Here is a 16,332-nt window from a genome sequence, read left to right as displayed (position 1 = left end):
GCAGGGCAGAGTGGAAACAAAAGGCCTTGATGCTGCCTGCACAAGCACTTCTCAGTGGTAGCTAAAATATCAGTAAGTTACCACCTCTGTTTCAGCCCCAAAACCCAGTGCCAGATGAAGAAAACTAACTCCATGCCAACCAGACACACTACATAGTCAAAGGCGGATTTAAGTTTTCAATCCAAAGCTATGATAATTCTCTGGAAAATAAAGATCTATGTGTCTCTCTGCAAGCACATCAGTCCCGATGCTGAGAACTTGTGAAGAGGACATCTCATCATTAAGGCTGTGGTGATGGAAGCTGGGAAGGATGGTCTGTTGAACTTCAAGTGATTGTGGGCCTTACAGTCTTCAGTATTAAAGGTAGAATTCATCTTGACGTTTTTATTTAAACAGTAGAAAAGGACTTTTATGGGTATATCGTGGCATAAAGTGAGATGTTCAGATAGTGTAATGGTAGACTTCGTAAAGGTGTGTTTTCTGTAATGTTGCTTTCTGTGGCTGCATGCATTTTATAATACTGGTTAGTTCATTTTGAGTTAATGACACTAATAATTCAAGAACATGGTAAGCACAACCATATTCTGAAAGGTTGTTAGGATTGTAAAAGTGAGCCTGCACCTTTGTGCACTTCAAGCCCTACTGAATCCCCTAGGCACTATCCCCCTTCCTCTGATGGTCAGTGCTTAAAAGTTCTAGTCATAGATAGCATTCTCCTTAAAACAATGACTATAATCTTTGCAGGAAAACTATCTTTCACTAACGCACCACTGATGATGGCCATCAGACCAAAACATAGGTACTTTTCATAAAGCAATTATTCTGACAGTTTGATGTCACTGAATAACTTTTGGCTCTGTTTACCAGTATCGAGCAAAAACCAGAGAAGATAATTGATGACGTATTCGAGATGAGAAAGCTTATGAGTCCTTCCCTCCAACACTGCAGTAAAGTCAAGGAGAACTCAGCCCTCAGGGTTCCCAGCTAGCTACAAGGGATGCTGACTCGTACCCTACAAGAAAACAATGTGGGATGCAGTTAGAGTGCAGTGTTTGGGCCAGAGAAAATACATGTCTGACTGGGGGGGAGAGGGGTTGCTGGTTGCAGAGGTGAGGGAGCATGTCTATGGAAATGTTGGATATGCACTTTGTTAATACCTGTGCTTATAGTACTTCTCAGCCTGTCTGGTTCTTCAACGATTTAACTGCATTGATGAAAAAACGCATGTCTCTTTTGGTTTAGAAATACAGTGACTGTCCTGGATCTGAGGCACTGCAGAAGCAAGAAGCAGTGTTGCCAGAAGCAAATAGAAGTCTAGGCAAGGAGAAATGACTGCAGGATTCACCTTTAAACTGAACTAAAATTAAGTTTGGCACAGAGAGTTGCTTCTTCATGCTTGAAGCCATAAGCAACTAGAATGGGCAGTACCAGCACAAACGTGAAAGGCTTTATTTAATCCATTGTGCTCTCTCAGAAGGACTTCAAGGAACAAAGAAAACAATATAGATTGGAAAGAACTGGCTATAAATACAATGGTTATGAATGAAAATTAATATAAATGCTCTACCTGTGCATATAATAATTTTGTACGTAAAAAGAACGCTCTTCTTAGGCCCTGGTGGGTGATACGTTGTGGCCCACCCTGCAAATTCATCTTCTAGGACTTGTAGTCAGAACCAAGAAAGGTGAAAAATACTTGATAGGTATAGCAGACATATTCTGTAGGTGGGTGGCAGTTTCCCTAATACATACCAGTAGGGCCACGGCAGTAGCTTGTGGGCTTGTGGCACAGGTGTTGCCCTTTAAAGATTTATCTGTAAAGTTGTAACCATCTGTGGATCTGTAAGCACACTTTATAGGAAACGTCTGCAAATGTATCTATACATACAATGTGTAAGAGATTCGTGTTGCTTGCTGTATCCAGTTCTTAGTGCAAGAGGAAAAGACAAATGCAGTCTTCGCACAAATATTAAGAATCTCTGTCAATAAAACAGAAGAGATCCCCATTTTTCCAAATATGAACAAATATCAAAACACATGCACATAAAAGAGAAAACAACAGCAAAACAATCATTTAGGTAGATTTTTTTTTCCTGTTTATTATCACAACTGGCTTGCAGAGGGATATTGACAAAAGGATTATTGCCTGATTTTATCAACATGGAATAATTAGTTCACTGACCATTATCTTCAGGATACATCAGGGGTGGTTACACATTTCTAATTTGTCAAGCTCTGTAAACAAATGTCCTTTAATGTAATCTGCAGTTTGGGTTCAATGATGCCACATTCAGCAGAATTGCTGTTATTTTAAACTGCTTTATGCAGTTCCGGTCTCCATAATATTGACTTCTTAGTGACTTTGCCAATATTGGAATTGCTTTGATAAATTGCTGTGACTGATATTGGCCACTGTCCATTCAGATAGCTGCTCAGATGAAAATACCTGCAAGGAACAACATTACAGCTACAAGGTCTATCTACAGGGAGCAGCATAAAGAGCCTGAAGACAATCTGCTCCATAAAAGCAGCAGTCTGGATATGCACATAAATGGCACATGTTAACATCAAACCTCTTATTGTGTTCAAGCCACAGACCTGCATAACATAGGACCAAAAGCTCCTGTCTCTGGTACTGTCTGCTGCACCTGTGGGCACCTCCAGCAGCTGCAGTATGGGCAGCATGGCAGAAGAGCCAAAAAACAAACAAACAAACAAAAACAAAACAACAACAACAAAAAACAAACAAACAAACAAGGGAGAAAAAAAAAACAACTATCTCTAGGGGAACCTGATGTTGCTCCTCTGCATTTCTACTTTGCATACCACACAGCAAACTACGATCAAACCTGTTCTGAAGTGCAAGTACATCCAAAGCTAATTTTGTCTCTGATATGACTTAAATAACTACAGACAAGACTTAAACATGCATGAGTTCTAACCTTTAAATTTTAAAATGCTGTTATGACAAAAAGATTCTTTATAGAAAGAGTATGGTAAACAGAGCACAAATAAAGCACAAAGTGATGAAATGCTTTAATGCTTGGAGGTGACATATAAACCAACTAAAGGTTAGTTTTGAGGGATTCTGCAGTATTAATGTTGAAAAATATCTTTATACTCTGCTATAACTATATATTCTGGGTAAGTCACTAATGTCTGTCACATAGACATATTTAGAAAAAAACTTCACCCTGATATAATGAGCAAGATGAAAGAAATGTTTGGTAATGACTGCATCCTGAGGATACTCATACTAGATTTATTTGTGAACACTAGACCCACAGCGCTTTTGGTTTGTGTTAATTTAGCACCAAGATGATAGGTTTCCATACATAATGTAAAGAAAGGCTCTCAGGGAAAAAAACAGAGTAAGATGAGAAGTCCCACTGCTGTCTGTACTGGGCTAGTGTAAGTGGCTTTAAGCTTTTCTGTACTTCTGGGATGTTTTATTCCAAGGGAGATAAAAAAACTGTGGGGAATTTTGCTGAGATGTTTTGATAACAAACTCTCTTACTCCTTTGGTCTGTGTTTTGGTAAGAGGTGAAGGGTCAAACATGTATGTTAGAGTTGACAGGGGCTTGATGTACAGGTGATATAACCATAAGTGCTATTCCCTTTATGAGGTTAGTCAAAAGTCTTCCTGATTTCAGCACAAGTACCTATTGTCTTTCTGTAGTCCTCTTTCTTGGTTGTTGTGCACATTTATGGTTAGTTCTGATGTGGATGCAATTTGCAGAAAGCACAGTGTGGATTGAAAAATGTGCTGTTTTACTGCTTGAAGCTTCTGTTTTAATACATCAGTGGTGAATGATGAGTCAACAGTGCTAGTTCAATAAATCTGAAGTTAGCAAATAGGTATGTTGTGCAAGGGGTTCTTGGTTTAGTCAGGCTAAGATGTCCCTTCAGTTCTGACTCTAGGGATTGTTTCATGAGACAGTCTGAGGAGAAATCTTGAGAGTAAAACATCATAACAGCATGTTAGTGTTTTCTTACTTGCTTAGTAAGACGTATATGTGAATATATTTTTTTCTGATAACACAGATATAACGTACTAGGTGTTGGTGGCAAGCTGCTCACAGTGGGATGGGTGCAGGTGAGCCCTCTATGGGAGGAGGCCAGGAGCTGCCCTGTGCCAGCCACAGCTGGCTCTAGCCAGCTGCACAACAGATCCATGGCAGGGCACAGCTGAGCCCTTCAGCCAAGCTGGTGGCACCTCGGGGAAAACATATTTAAGAAAGGAGAGACAACACCACACAGAGAAAAAGGATGAAATGAGAGTGAGAAACAGCAGAGGGGACACTGAGGTTGGAGGAGGAGCATGCACTCCATGGTGGGTCAAGTATTCCTGAAGTAACTGCTGCCCACGGAGGACCTGCACGGGAGCAGATACTTCCCCAGCGGGACTGTGGCCCCTGGTGAGCCCATGCCAGAGCAGGTGGTAGCCAAACTAAGACACCCTCCCCTGAGCATGTTTCACCCAGAAATAAACCCTAGTGTGCTGAACCGTCATGACCTTGTGTAATGCCAACTAACCACAGAGGAATTGAGTTAACTGCAGGGGAGGAAATGTTTCTTTGAAGCAACTGGCACATGCTAAGATGTGGAACAAAGGGCAGCTGTGGTCAGTGATACGTCTACCAAAATATTCCAGGAGAAGAACTCTAAAGGGGAAGGGAAGGTATGTCGAAACTGGAAAAACCATGGATGTGGCAAGTGAGGTATAAATATACTTGAGGCACAGCGGCAAATTGGGCTGTAGTTACTGAGCACCCTCTTAGCAAGGTGGTGATCACCTCGCGGAACAGAAGGAGATGCTTCTCCTGTCCCAGGGAACTGAGAGATGCTGGTGGTGCCAGAGTCAACAGGAGGGTGAGGGGAATTCAAATTGCGTTTGTTGTAGACACATGATAATTTGTATATTGTGTTAATATGAATACAAACTTGATGCTAATAATTGAGGTAGCTGGATTAACATTGATTAGCTAATAAGTTGATTCGCTACTAAGTTGTTTGGCTCTGCTCATTTCAATCATGATATCCAAAGGAACTGATTAGTTTTAGCTAACACAGGTACATGCCATAGAGACTGCAGCCCATTGAGGACCCACAATGGAGCATAGTAAAAGGGTGGAAACGAAGGAGCAGCACAGAGAAACTGCTCCGTCCTGCCCCCAATCCACTGCATTGCTTGCTGTCTTTCTGTGGCAAGGAAAGGTGGAAAGAGTGGGAGTGGGGGAAGAAAACTTTATTTCCCTATGTGTGGAAATGTTAGTTTCTTTTTTTTTTTAATTTTATTTTTTATTTCCTTATACCCAAATCACTACTGGAGTATTTGTATTAATTAACAGTAAATTAATTTAAATTTCCACAAGGAGAGTCTGCTTTACCCATGACAGTAGTTGGTAAATGATCTTGCTGTCTTTATTAAGTATTCTCATTCTCTTTTTTGCTCCTTCCTCCCCGATCCTGCAGATTGATGAATGAGGGATGTGTAAGCAGTGTGGGCCTTCTAGCCAGGGCCAACGCACCACAAATTTAAAGGGGAAAATAACTCCACTCTGAGGCAGCAGTAACCTTTGCTGTAAGAGTGGTGCACAAGGAGGTGAAGAACATAAAATCCACTCCTTGCCCATGGCCAGGATGTTATATTACCCTGTGGTCCATGTCCTCCAGTCCTAGGTGTGCATTAGCTCCCAGGATGCCCAGAAGCTGTGACACCAGTGCTCGATGTGCATCTTAACTACAGCTATAGCAAAGAGGCTGTTTGTTCACCAAAAGGGAAAAGATAGCAGAAGCACAGCAAGAAAAATCTTCGTGTGAGTGTATCTCTTCAAGGGCTTTGGAACTTGTTTCACGTGCAGAGCTCAGAAAGCCCCCAGTAACACTGACTGTAGCTCCCACACCCTGAGCTGATGTTTTCACACCTTTAAGGGTGTCTTTGTCACGTAGCCCAGGAGAAACCCTGTAGGAAGGGGAGGAGATGGCAGTATCTATTCTGCAGCTGACCGTCCATTTTTCCAGCAAGCAAAGAGTCCAAAAGAAATACCAGCTCTTGGTTTCCTCCCAGGGCTGTGTTCAACACTTCTTACAATTTTTGCTGATGTTCTTGCTCATATTTTTATTTTTATTTTTTCCTAATGGCTTCCAGGCTTAACTATACTAGACTTCATCTACTCAGTCTCATATTCCGTGATTTTGCAACTGGTGTCAAGGAAACCTATCAGCTTATTAACATAGGCTTAAATGCCCTAATATTACTGTAGTTGGAGCTTTCTACTGCATTCTGCTATCCCTGTGTGAAAAGCATTTAAGTTTCTTTCTTTTGTTAGCATGACTAAAATAGAAGGGTTTAGTTTAATTTTCATGGTGTAAGCCAAGTTTGTGAACCTTAATGTTTTCCAGTAGAGTGAGTTAGACATTTAGAACTCTACTATTATCATTTGTACTAATGATAATTTATAGAGGTAATAAATACTTCTACTAAATTGGACCAAATCATATCAGTAGCATATAGCACAGCAGGACAGAGCTTAGAAATGGGACAATTCAGAATTGAGAAATGGATGAAGACTGACCAATAAAATGAGCTTACCCACAAATAACAAGTAGACAGATATAATTTAATTGATGTCACGACCTATAAGGGTTACCCGACCCACCAGATCACAATGGTGGGTTTTTAAGATTTTGCAAAACACAAGGACATGGAGGTTTTTTTTTTTCATTAATTTATTTATTACAAATTGCTACATGTTATTACTATTAAGATAAGTATATACTTATATTTACTATAGGCACACATAATTATTTTGAGGTATTAGTGGTACAGCACTCACCAAACTGCTCCAGGAGTGGAGCCAATCAACCATGGAAAGTCCCTTTGCATGGATAAGCTGCATCATGGAGGACAGAGTCATCCAGGCATCCGTGGTGAGAGTCTGCTCTGACCGTGAGGTCTTGTGCAGAGAAGCTTGCCTTGGTTGGACAGTGAGTTATTTTTTTATCTTTGGTGTAGGTACAAAAGTGGACTCCAGTTCCTGGAACAGTTGTTGCTCACTTCAGCTTTCCTAGAAGGTCAGCATGCTGTCGAGGTTTCTTTGTTCTGCCCTTATCAGTGATGTCCCAGGCTCCCAGTTAAGTAGATATCCTTCTCTGAGAGTATGTTTCTGTTATGACCAGGTCACCTTTACGGCTGTTCCATCACTCGTAAGACTTGGTTTATGTATTAGAATCACAGAATATCTGAGTTGGAAGGGACCCACAAGGACCATTGAGTCCAAATCCTGGGTCCCCAAAGGACCACCCCAAAATAAATGAATAAATAAATAAAAATCAGACCATGTGTCTGAGAGTGCTGTCCAAATGCTTCTTGAACTGCGGCAGGCTCAGTGCCGTGACCACTGCCCTGGGGAGCCTGTTCCAGTGCCCGACCACCCTCTGGGTGCAGAGTCTTTCCCTAACCCCCAGCCTGACCCTCCCCTCTCCCAGCTCCATGCCGTTCCCTCGGGTCCTGTCGCTGTCCCCAGAGAGCAGAGCTCAGCGCCTGCCCCTCTGCTCCCCTCGTGAGGGAGCTGCAGGCCGCCATGAGGCCTCCTCTCAGCCTGCTCTGCTCTGGGCTGAACAAACCAAGGGACCTCAGCCGCTCCTCATACATCTTGTCCTCCAGACCCTTCACCATCTTTGTTGCCCTCCTTTGGATACTCTAACAATTTTATATCTTTCTTATACTGTGGTGCCCAAAACTGCACACAGTGCTCGAGGTGAGGCCTCACGAGCACAGAGTACAGCAGGACAATCCCTTCCCTCAGCTGACTAGCAATGCCGTGCCTGGTGCACCCCAGGGTACTGTTGGCCCTCCTGACTGCCAAGGCACACTGCTGGCTCATGTTCATTTTGCTGTCGATCAAAACCCCCAAATTCCTTTCTGTGGGCTGCTCTCCAGCATGTCATTCCCTGGTCTATACACATATTCATGGTAAGACGATGGAAGGAGAGCTCTGCTCTGAAATATTTTTTTTCTGTCCTGAGTTCTTCTATTCCAGTGGTCCCTCCAACAGGGAACAGGTTTCTATTAACAACTTGGTGGTGGGCTAGGTTAGCCATCATCCCCAGGAGACCCGCCACCTGCTAGCAAGGTGTAAGTAACAGACTTAATTTCCAGCTGTCATTTGTAGATCTGAAGCTAACACATATACCAATTTCTGATTTCCTTGTGTTGTTTGTGCATCAAGCCCATTTACCAAAGCAATTTGAATTCTTGAAAATTAATTGTTGAAAAAAAAAACAACAACAGGGTTCAGTAGAACAGGTTGCCTGAACTTTTCACTTCCAGATTTGTCTAGCAGTCGAGCACGAATGTGGCATTTTCTGTCTTCCCCAGCTAACTCAATCTTGCAGACTGTGGAACATTTTTATTTATTCTTTTTAAATCGGGATTTTTGGTGGAGGGTTATTAAAATGGTTATTTAACTGGGACTTTCTATTAAAAATAACTTTAGAATGCACTCATGCAGAAGGTTTTTGAGTGAACCCCTGATGTGAATGCAAAAGTATGGTTGCAGAGAAGAAAATCTTGTCTGGACTATTAAGTTGTTGTTTACAAACTGTTACACTACACTGTGCTTAAGGTCTCACCTTTTCTGTTGCATGTCAGTGGCCTCACATTCCTCCTTTATGACTTCTAACAAGTAATTTTTCCTCCTTTCTCAGTTTTTGTAAGAAAAAAATAAAGATAGTGGCGGATCACAGACCCTTGGTATGCAAAAGGGGCTGTTTAGCCAAGATGGGCCAGTAACAAAATTGCCAAACCAGCACAAATATATTTAGTGTTTCTTCCGATGAGACAGAGACTGGTCAAATTAGTGTAACTATAAGGCAGTAATGGAATTGCTGATCTGGCAGTAATGCATTTAGCTAATTGCTGATTTAACATCTAGTAGACCATGGGGTCGATGTTGTGAAATCACTGTGGTTAAGCCAGCTGTGGAGCGAGGGTGAAGGGACTGGGTCAGCCCGCGGAGCTGACTCCCCAGGAAGACAGCTGCAGGATGCAGATGGAGCGGCAGCTTGTCTTCAGGATGGATTCAGAGCTGACTCCCCAGGGATGCTGAGCAAGCTGGCTGCATAAATGAGGAAATACAGAAGGTCACAGGTCACTGAAACTGAGAGGATAAAAGGGAAAATCAAAGAAAGAGAGGTAGCCTCAGCAGAGTAGGATTAGCACTATAAGGTCCTGCTGTCTGGGCATCAACAGCTACAAAGGCAAACGTATCCAGGCCATCCTGACACACAAGGTAGGACATGCCTGGAGCTATGGTGTCCTGAGTGTGGACCCTAGTGGCCAACAGCCACATCTTGCAGACCTTATTGAGCTGGGAGAACTCAGGATTCTGAGAATGCTTGATGTGCTAACAACACCACTTTGCTGACATTCATCTTATTTGTATACTGCTTAGTCTGCCGTAGTTACATACTTTTAAGGTTTAGGCCTAAAAAGATAACTGACGTAACTGTATGTCATCAATTCCTTACCCTTATAGTTGCTGAGCTCATTGGGCAATTCCTCAGAGCAGAAGACTGCAAATAGTGTGGGACTGAAGCCTGGAGAGGCAGAGATGCAATATGAAGTGAAAGACATACCCAATGTGTTCAGCCTGTTAGAGCTGTCTTTAGAAAACTGGAGTGTCAAAGGGCACCTGCATCACTTAAGGTAAATCCATAAGGGCATTTATTGTGTCTTTCACAGACAAGAAAGTTATTTCTACCTTGCTGTAAGGAAAAGAGATACTTTGTAAAAGAAAGGAAAGAGGAAGTTCTGCAGTCACTAGGTGACAATGGGGATCCAGCCCGTTTGAAAATTACAGTAACCTAAAGAAAAGGAGATTGTTGTACAAAAGGGTTAAAATGGAGAGAATGAAATTATTGTGTAAAGGTGATTCAGAAAGGAGCAATCCCAAGAGAACTGGGTAAGAAAAGGCAGAAACAGCACAGGGGAAAAATAATAATAAATAAATAAATAAACACATACATATTTTAGCTTTGGGATGTCCAGGGAAATGACAATGTAGTCTTAAACCGAGCTCTGGTTATCACTACTACATCCACTAGATGACAGTGTGGAGATTGAATTCAGTGCTACAGCAAGATCCATTCTGTGCTTTACAGGCCTGTGGACAGTGCCTCACTTCTCAGCTATAAAATCAAAGTTTGCAACGTGCTTGTGCCCAGAAACTTTGCATGTGTTCATGGAAGGAATATGGTCTTGTTTACTATTAACAATAAACAACATTGACCTGAAAGAAATGACTATCACTTTTCCAGCAGTGATTTTTTTTCCCCCTAAATCTAGAGATCTGGGATCTTGGTTTAAATTGGGAAGTGGTGACGGAAAGTGAGCTAAAGGATGTGGAGGGACAGACACCTTCTCTCTGCTGTGCCTTGCAGCTTTGCAGACAGCCATGCTTCTGTTTGCACATTGTGAGTTCTGCCCCTTGATGCACTCCCACAGCCTGCAGTGCCTGGCCCTGCAGTCCTCCAGGGACCCCTGATGGACACAGCAAAGAAAAAGCTGGAAGGAAAGGAACAGAAGGCAGTGGGGTGACAAGAGCTAGATGCATGTACAGTATTGATTTTTGCAGTTCTGGAGTATGAGGTAATGGGCAAAACAAGGAAGAACACCCAGTAAATACGGCAGGGTTCCTTTCGTAGCACTGTTTTTTTTTTTTTTCCCCATAGATTCCATCCAGGGCATGGTGTGACCCAGTACACAGATATTATCACTTTAGCTGTGTAGTGTGAAGAACCACTAAAAATTATAACTGAATACTTAATACCCAACTGGAATTTACCATAAAAGAAAAATAAAATAGAAGCACAGACTGTATTGGAGTTGAAATCAGTACAGACTAGGTTAAAGTAAATGAAGATATACTACTGTAATGCCATTTTTATGAAAACAATTATAAAAATGTTCCATCAGTGTGCAGGCAAGGTGTATGTTAATGAGTCTCCAAATCTTGGTTGCTGTGATTAACCCTGCTTTAAGGTGATAGATGTGATCCTTATTGCTTCACCTTCTCAAATATCCTTCATTTTGTAGGACACCACACATAGTCCTCCTAACGTCTGCATTTCACACCAGCTTCACAGGTTGCTCTGTCCTTTTCTTGCAACATGAATGGTTTATAGTTGCTCTTCTGCAGTCCCTTTCTCTGACAGGTGACAGCAGTGTCCTCCGGGGGCAAGAGTGCTGTGGGGGGCACGAACTATCCATTGGCTGGCTGTGGGGCTCATATGGTCAACCCCCTTCCATTCCATTCTGTCTTTTCCCTACTAAAAAACGTCTTAGCTTGGTATGAAATATTAATCTGTCGTGCCATTTGTTGTAGCACAGCTTGCCATGCACTGGAATCCCAAAGTGCCCTCAATTCTGTCTCAGCCTGATACATATGCTTTGAAACTGACAGTTGGCAATTGTCCTGGTGATTTTATAGCACCTAGGGTTTTAGGATTTTTCATTTGTGTTCTGCAGAAACTTGACCTTATATGGGGTAACATGAAATTCCACAAGTGAGAACGAATGGATTTTCTTTTGCTTTGAAATTTTTCTTTCCGTTTAGGGGAAGATTTGTCAGTCTAATTTTCTTTACCAGCCTTTCTGTAACGACGAAGAGGAAGTACTGTGAGTGATTTTGCTTAATAACTGCTGATTCATTAGTCTTTCATGGCCTTTGGATCAGGCAGCTGTGTGGAGAAGAATTTAAAATCAGGATCAGGATGAATCTTCCTTTTCTTCTAAATTAACTGTATCATGCAATTGCGTGAACAAATATTCCAGTCTCTTTACTTCTCAAACACTATTATTTATTATTAAAGGATGCTTTGAACATAAAACTATTAGGATGCCCTTTATTAGACTGGCTTACTGCCGCTCTCTTTCTAATGAATTTTTTGCTTTATGACTTGCTTGCTGAGTTTGGGCTCTTACTTTAAATCAAGCAATTGATTCACTGTTCAAAGTCAGTTTATCGGAGCGCATCTTCATGAAATTGCCTGCCAGCAGTCAAGCCCAGGCAATGAAAAATTAGGATGGAAAACAAAGTAACCTTGTTATTTTTCAGGCTCATGAACATTTAAGATCTGCTTCTGCAGTGCTTAAACTGTGGAAGGGAGAGGTACCAAGACTACACCTCAGTGAGCTGTCAGTGGTCTCTTGATCAGCCACCCAGAGCAAGCTTAAAATTGGGTCATCTGTGAGTTATATACACGGGCCTTGGTTTGAAGGTTTTTAAGGAAAATGATAAGAAGGAATGCCACCAGCAGTCATAGAGAGTAAGTAACTAGGAGGGAAGATTTTCATAGGCAGGAGTTGAATGCGTCATGCATTTGATGAGGATCTGCAGTGTCCCTGCAGCAGTGCACTTTGGGGAATTACCTGTCCTTATCTGCTAGGCCAGCATGGGGTACGCACCTTGTGCTCTGGTACAGAGATGCTTGGGAGAACGGTGATCTGGGCAAGTACATTAAAGCAACATGCTGCAGAGCTGCGTGTAGAAGTGAGCCAGGGCCCTGGATGCCCATCTGGTTTGGTTCCCAGACGTGGTTTTCCTGGTACCCCCAGGAACACACCTATACCATGCTCTGCTGTGTGGTGTCACCGTGTCTGAAGTGCCGAAGTAAGCCTCCTCCCCAGAAAGGTCTTCTGATACCAGCCCAGCAAGACCAAAAGTAAGCAATCCTCTGGACTGACACCAACTCATCCTAGAAGGGGAAATGAGCTGAGAGAGGTGATGGATGAACAGCCTGGGACTGCCGTAGCCTTCCTGATGGGTTCATCACAAGGCAGGTTCCCTCTTCCTATTTTTCCAGTGAGATGTCTGTAAATACCGGCACTGTAAATTTACTCTGTCAGTACAGGGAATGTGATAGGCCCCAAGAAAGTCATAACTCCCAGTTTGTAACAGCATGATGAGTTATCATGAATGTCTTAGAAAATTATACCATAAAATGCCTTTTGCATGTAGCAGTGGAAGAAATTTAATAAAATTTTATTATTGAAATAATGATAAGAGACGTGATCTCAGAGGATGAGTTTATGATAGACACTTTAGGAAAAACATTTGTCTTACCTCACCTGGTGTTACCACCAGTGCAATAGACGTCAGAGGAAGCTAGGAAGGCCTATTTGAAATGTGCTGGGCACAAAGGAGGACATACTTGTAGTCAAGGCTTTTCTTGCTCTTGCAAGCAAATACGATACAGTGCATCTTAACAACAGTTTATAGCTTTGAGATTCTGTGCATGAAATAAATGGGCTTCCTGCCTCACTCATGACAGCAATGCTCACAGAGAAGGTGGGCAAGGTGGTGTTAAAATGTGGTAAAAGCTTGATTTGTCAACAAGCCAACTGGGAGCAATGCTAACCAAGAAGTGTGTTTTGCAGTATGTCCATCACTCTCCTCACTGTGCCCTTTGAAAAGTAACATCCCCGGACTTGTGTTGGATGGTGGGAGCACGAGGGGTGCTGTTGGGCTGTATGAGGGGGAGGCTGGGGGCTGTGTATGTATGGGACATCTGCAGTCCTACAGCCAAGGGCAAAAGCTTACCTGCCTCTGGATTAGGCAATCTAGGGACTCATCAGCTGCATAATCAAATTAAGAAGTTTATTTGCTTTTTAAAATTTTTTTTTTTCAGTGTAACAGTGAAACTGTGCCTTGGAGCTGGATTTCTTTGAACCTGGCACCCAGGGTAGATGCAGGAGCATTTCTCCTGGTGAGTACGTGGCTAGGGCTGGGCTTGTGTCTCATACTTGGAGTGGTGGGATTGTCAAGTCTGCACTGGTAGGAGGTTACAGAAGCATGGTTTGGCCAAGCACTGTTTTCACACAGTCCTCAGCTCTTTGTGATTAAGAGCAGAATTTGACCCCTAAATGAAAGAAAATTGTCCATTGTAAAAACTCTTTGTACTTCTGGATCAAGAGCTATCACAATAAGTAGTTTCTGAGCGCACTAACATTTTTGGGGTACTCTGACATTGCAATGACTGTTTTATTGTAGTGCAATGACATGTAAAATTACAAAAACTTCTTGGCCACACAATACTACCAAAAAAAGTTTTAATTTACTAGTATAACAAAGAGTTAAACAAGTGTCCAGAAGATCCTGTGGTTTTTTTTGAAGAAACATTTTATTTTACATAGTCTGCTTAGAAGAAAAATTATTCATGTTAAATATGCGTCAGATCTTTATACAACATTTAGTCATTTTTATTGATTTTCATTCCATTCTTTTAGAAATATACTGAAGCTTGTTTAATCAAACTGGATATACCTCAGTTCCTTGGTGCTAAATTAAAAAAACCCACTGGATTGCTATTTATGAAAATAACTGTGTAAGCTAAAATAGAAAGAGTAATGATGGAAACTGCAGGAAGAAAAGCAGCACTGTAACACAGGAGCTCCGTAAAAAGAATCATAGAATCATCTAGGTTGGAAAAGACCTTCAATATCGTCAAGTCCAACTGTCAACCTGACTTACCAAGTCCCTTCACTAAACCATGTCCCTTAAATGCTCTAGTAAAGAGGAGACCTATAAGCTATCTAAGATCTCAGGAAAAGCTGAAAGTATTTTTCTCATTAGTAGTGGCTCTGAGACAAATGTGCAGGCAGAAATGTTGATATTCACCTAGTTCAACTTGCATGGCAGACATTGAGATTGTAAGAGGTAACTTACAGTTAGAGCTGGGTGGAAAAGGGATCAAGAAAACCTGATAATGCATCATCAGTTTTGACCTAAATTGGAATACAAATATGAAATATTTCCCTCCAGGATTGATGGAGAAATGTTAAAAATTTGCAAAAAAGCAAACCCACCAACATTTCTGGAAGAGAAATACAGTTTGCTTTAGTGTTTGTAGTAACATGGACCAAATTCTAGTGCAACACCATTTAAAATCAATTTGCTGTGACTGGTAACAGTAGTTGACTCTATAACAAATGATAATTGTTGCATTGTACAGTAACTATGTAAATAACTTGGTGACTAAGTCATATCTGAAAAATAATTCTTGATCTGTTTTCTGTTGTTGTTGTTGTTGTTGTTATTTGAAGTAGTACATCACATACAACTTTTCCAATATTCTGCATTGCATTTGGCTGTTTCCTGGTCAGATGTATGTTTCATAGTGCCATGAGAATTCTGTAGCTCCTACAATGCACCGTACGTGTTGTTAAAATAAAGAACACACTGAGTTATGCAGCGTACATTGTGGCAAGGAAACCAAGCCACTAAGAAAGAATGGACACTTGCACTATAATTCATATCATACAGCACATTGCTATCAACAGTTGCAGTTTATTGCAGAAGTGCTTCAGAATGAAACGTTTTGGGTGACTTGAAAAAATATTGAACTTTACTTCAACTTAAGTATATTCTACCTTGAGTTCAATAAAGAAAATATTTCCTTTTGATGACTCCAGTTGTAAACTGATTTTTTTCCTAATAGAGAATTTTAATTCTGCAAAAGTTGCTTTTATATCAGGAAATAAGCTAACTCTACAATGCTCCCCAAAATATGCAACTGACTGTTCCTGTTAACAGTACAAGGCCCCTGTTGAACAAAATATTACCTCTTGTCTTTGATCTTATTTGGGCTTCATTGGAAAGAAGGAAACAGAAGACCATGACCACTCTGGACTGTGATGAAACTTTGTCCTCCTGTTGACCCAGTTATCAGGAACTTCCTGATGTGAACTGGAAAAATCAAACTGTTTGATATGACACAAGTCATGCAGCTGGGTTCAGAAAATTGCTTGTAGTAACTAATTCTAATGGGCCAAAGATATCAGGAACAGATTATTTGCAAACTTGATTGTGCTTGATGAAAAATGTATACGAGCAAAACCAGAAATAGACGTAATGAATTACTATAGAAATAGACATAATGAATTACTATAGAAATAGACATAATGAATTACTGGAACTTTAGACTTTTGGAGGGTGTTTTGAGACTTCCTGAAGAGTACATAAAAAATAGATGCTCAAAGTAATCAGATTAATTTTGGCTCCTATCTGAGGAACCTATTCAATTATCTAAGCTTGTAACAAGCATCGCATCATCTGGTAAGGGATGGAAGTCCTTGAGGAAGGCTTTCTGGTAGCAGAAGACAGGAAATTTTTAAAAGATAATTCTTTTATGACCCATTTTTAGAGAGAATAAAAAGTCAGAGCCTGGAATCAGGTAGAGCAAAGCCAACAAAAGTGAGGACTGGCTGGGTAGGATGTAGCAAAAACAAACAAACAAAACAGAAAACGAATTCTATGCAGGTGTTGA

Source organism: Cygnus atratus, chromosome 1 (genome assembly GCF_013377495.2).
Source record: "Cygnus atratus isolate AKBS03 ecotype Queensland, Australia chromosome 1, CAtr_DNAZoo_HiC_assembly, whole genome shotgun sequence".
NCBI lineage: Eukaryota > Metazoa > Chordata > Aves > Anseriformes > Anatidae > Cygnus > Cygnus atratus.
The sequence above is the reverse complement of the archived record's forward strand: the minus strand, read 5'-3'. Positions refer to the sequence as shown.